The sequence below is a fragment of the Protopterus annectens genome, chromosome 1.part1 (genome assembly GCF_019279795.1).
Source record: "Protopterus annectens isolate FY-2018-M chromosome 1.part1, PAN1.0, whole genome shotgun sequence".
Classification (NCBI taxonomy): domain Eukaryota; kingdom Metazoa; phylum Chordata; order Ceratodontiformes; family Protopteridae; genus Protopterus; species Protopterus annectens.
Genome location: NC_056726.1, coordinates 998701547 through 998706245, shown reverse-complemented (window position 1 = coordinate 998706245; position 4699 = coordinate 998701547).

Sequence of the window (4699 nt, the reverse complement as noted above, 5' to 3'; positions counted from 1 at the left end):
GAAGTAGAGAGGTAGTTGCTCTTTCTTCTCTGCAGTTAGGAATGCCATTTGTTTTGATGTGTCCAGCTCTGCACCCAGAAAGGTTATTCTTTGGGATGGAATCAGCCTTGACTTTTTTATATTGACTCTATATCCCAAGGCTTGCAGCAGGTAAATGACTCTTTGTAAGTCTTCTGCTAGCTTGCTTTTGTTGTCCGCTTGTATCAGGCAGTCGTCCAGGTAGGGATAAATTTGGATTCCCTGAAGTCTGCAATGAGCAATTACTGATGCCAGGCATTTCGTGAACACTCTGTGCAGTAGATAAGCCAAAGGGCAATGCTGAAAATTGATAATGCTCTGATCCTGCAAGAAATCTGAGGTATCTTCTGCAAATTGGTCTTATGGGGAAGTGCAGGTATGCCTCCTTGAGATCTAGAGTTACCAGCCAAGACTCCTTGCCCAGCATGGGAAGAAGCTGCTGTAGGGTCAGCATTTTGAATTTTGGAACAATAAGGAATGTGTTTAAAGCGGACAGGTCTAGAATGGGTCTCCATTTGTTTCTTTTTCTTGGTACCAGGAAGAGTCTGGAGTAAAATCCTTTCCTTGCTCCATAGATGGTACCTTTTCCACAGCTCTCATTCTTAATAGCTGAGATATTTGTTTTAGAGCTTCTGTCCTTTGAGTAGGTGGTAGGTTTGGCATTCCTCTTCCCTGGTAGAGTATGGAAATGGAACCTGTAACCTTGGTCTATAGTTTGCAAAATCCATTTTTCCTTGTGATGCAATGCCAGTTTTTGAGAATAAGGTTAGTTTTCCGCCTAAGGGTGCTTCTAGTTGTTCCCTGGTAGGCGGTGCCACTGTCAAGTCACTGTGATTGAGTTGTTGTAGTGGTGGTGGCTGCCTGTGCCTCGCTGGTTGTTACCTTGCCATTGGCGTCCCCTGTAGGCACCCCTGGATTGGTTTCTGCCTCTAACGCCTATTCCTGCCTCTCTGAGCCTTAGAGGAGTCCGGAAAGGACCAATTCTTGGAGGGCCAGTTCCTGCTAAACCTTGGAGGTTGAACCTGTAAGAAATCTTTCACCGTTTGTACAGATTTCGCCTTCTCTTCCATCTTTTTTAGCACCTGCTGAGCAGGGGAACCAAATAAATTGACCTTGTCCATGGGTGCATCCAAAAGCTTTGATATGACATGGTCTGGTAATGCCTGTTCTTTCAACCATGCATGTCTCCTGATAACTGTGCCAGTCATGGCTGATCTAAAGGAAGCCTCCAGTGCATCATAGCCACATTTTAAAGAATGGTTTCTAACCTGCTGTATGTTATGTACCATTTCCTGAACATATTTTTTATCTAAAGATTCTTCAGAGGAAAGCTTTTTAGTTAACTGGTCAAGCATAAACTCTTGATATTGAATCATATGAAATTGGCAGTTCAAAGCCCTAGCTGACAGGGTAGCAGAAGTGTAAACTTTTTTACCCCATCTCTCTAAGGATCTGGATTCCCTTTCAGAGGGGAGGAGGTTTTTAGTAGAAGTAGCAGCTACAGCTTTAGGGCCCTGGGCGATGGTCTCTGGATCTGCAAAAGGAGCCTTGTATAAATGGTGATGAGTGTCCGGGACCCTGTAGAACCTATCGGGCTTAGCAGGAGCCGGAGGTAATGAATCAGGAGCAGTGGAAGCATCATGAAATGCATCATCTACAACAGAAAGAACTGGAGGTATAGCTAAAGGCCTATGTTGTGGCAAATGTAGAAAGGTTGTAAGCCTTTTTCTGGAGTCTGAGAAATCTTGGCCCTGCCACTGAAAATGTTCCCTCATAGCATGCAAGGTTTCCCCAAAGGAAAATTCCTCCGGTGGAGAGGCTGAAGGAATGGACTCTTCAGCATCAGAGTCTTCGTAAGGAGAATAAGAAGCCTCAGGAAGGTCTGTATGTTCTGATTCATCAGAGGAACCATCAGTGGATACTGGTTCAGGGGGCTCTGCTCTAGGTCTCTTTTCTGGAGGTGGGAGAGGACCTGTCCGGATGAGGCTGGGATCCACGAATTAAAGAAATTAAATCCTCAGCCAAAGATAGCATATGAGAGCTAGTGCTGGGCCTGTGTGAGGGGTTTGGCAGGCACAGATTTTGAAGCTTTGGCTGCTTTAGCCCTGGCAAAGGCCTTAATAGACATGGCTGCAGGAGGCCTAGCAGCTCCACGCAGGGTTGAAATATCCAGGGAATTGTGTCTGATAATTCCTGAGAAACCGCAACAGAAGGCTGGATTTCAGAAGCAGATTCTACCAGGTTAGAGGAGGCCTCGGTAGAAGGCATGGTTTCGCTGGAGAAAGAACCGCTTGCTCGGTTTCAGCGAAACCGAGACACTCGCGTTTGTTTAATCGCGGTTTCGCCGAGACCGGACCGCGAGTGTCGGTCCTTTTCGCTTTTTTTTGGAAATTTGCTATCGGAGGATCCGACGGCATAATGTAGGCAAAATCAGAGCCGAAAATTTGTTCAGCAACTCCGACCGACGCCTAAGCGTCCCGGTTAAAAGAAGCGCAGGCTAGACAAGCTGCTACGCCGTGGTCTGGGCCTAAGCAATGTATACAGTAGGAGTGGAAATCTTTATGAGGTATTTGTTTCCTACAAGATAAACAGTTATTCACTTTCTCTGACATCGGCTGAGGCAAGAAAGAGTCCCCAACGGGGTACTTAGCTTTTAGAAGTCTTCAAGCAGTATTCGTAGTAGTAATCTCTGGATCTGACCGACCGCACTTGCGAACAGCTTCTGCTTCGGCCACGCGGCAAGAAAGACTGAGGAAAATGGCGTCGGCTGATGCCTTTATACCCGAATAACTGCAGCTATGACGTCGGGTGAAGTGCGACACCAGCCGAGGCCAGACCCAGACTTTGGAATCCGGCCGACCGAAGGGCTGCCTGACGACACGACAACCCATTTGTAAGGACTGCAGATGCATCCTTGAAGGACATCAAACTTTCCATACATGTCAAGCAGAGCACCTCAATGACCCTCTTCAAGAGAAATCTTGATGAGTGGATGGGAAACACAAAATTTACCCCGGGGATAACTGCAGTGGCTCTACTCGACAGAGGCACTGGGAACTAAGGTCGGGTGGCACTATGGCACAGTAATCCTATGGCTAGGCTTGTAAAGGCCCTAGAACCATTAGCCTAGTACACACCTATGAACCTAAAGAGTGCTGAGACTTTAGCAAGGGTGTGTGGTACAAAGTTGGCCATGTGTGTTTGATATTTAAGGGCTCTAAAGGCAAGAGTGGAGGAAGTGTAGACCTTCTTCCCTAGCCTATCCATGAACTTGCTGTCCTTGTCAGTAGGGAATAAGGAGGTGGAGGGCAGCTGCCTAGAGGATTTGCCAGCTGAGACGGCTCTGACTGCAGGATCCACAGGGGGGTTCTTAAACAGGTACTGGTTATCCTGAGGAACTTTATAGAACTTTTCTGGGCATTTAGAAGCTGGGGGGTTGAGAATCAAGGGCCTATGAAGCAGCCAAAAAGGCATCTTTAAAGACTGGAAGTAGAGGAGGGACTGCAGATGGTGGGGATTGATCCGATTTGTAATGGGTAACAGACATGACACTTTGAACAAGTGGCTGTAGCACGCATATCAACAGAAATCCTAGATGAAAAAGCAGATGAGGTAGCCATAGATCTGATGGGGTGGGCTTCAGGAGGTCAATGCAATTCCAAAACTCTTGAGAATAAATTAGTCAAATACAATCAGTAATCCATTTGGTCAGCATAACTTTGGAAACTGCTTGACCTAAGTGATTAGACGAAAAGGATATAAACAGTTGATTAGACTTCATGTAGTCGTCTCTGAACATCAAGAAGATGCAGCATACATTCACCCTTAGCAAACTTCAGGAAGAACACGGGCAATTATACTAATTAATGTTAATCTCCATGGCCACTTTACACAAAGGAAGGGTTAAGATACCAGGTCTTTCTGAAAATGATGCAAGGAGGCCTAGCTGATAAGGCCTGGAGTTCAGAAATTATTTCCGCTGAAGTAATGGCTACCAAAAAGATGGTTTTCCAAGAAAAAATTTCTGTCACAATTGTTCCCCGGTTCAAAGGGTTTCTGAGTCAATCCCTGGAGGACAACTATGAGGAATTGTGAGGTCCCAAGAAGAAGGGTCTTTTACAGGAGGGTCCAAGGAGGAAAACTCCTTTCATAAAGGCTTTAAATAACGTGGGAGTTGATAGAGAAGGATTTGTTTCCAGCGTGAAAATTTGATACTGCAGCTAACTGAAGTTTAATGGCAGAAAAACTAGGTTTACATTCATATGGTCAAGCACAAACTGCTCGACCATACATTTAACCGACATTTCTAAGCGAATCTCATAACGCCAAATGGTCAGAATGTCGTAAAAAAGTACAGTTGTGTACACTTACCATAAATGTAGATGTTCGAGTGTATTCACTGTTGCAGTCATTACATTTAGGTTATCTGCTTGCAGTAGCCCTCAGTCGGCCTGATTAGCAAAGTCTTGGGTCCTGCGTCAGTTACTGTCCCTTCTTCCATGAAGTCGGGTCATCAGGGGTAAAAACATGCAGCCGACGTCATTACATGAGTTTTTCTTGCCCCAGATGTCAGGTGCCCCCCTAATGGGAAGCAATTAAATCAATAAATGCAAGGATATACCCCAACATAACGTGAGAGTAGAGGTATAGCCGAAGTAAGAAAGGGAGCTGGAGGGAGGGT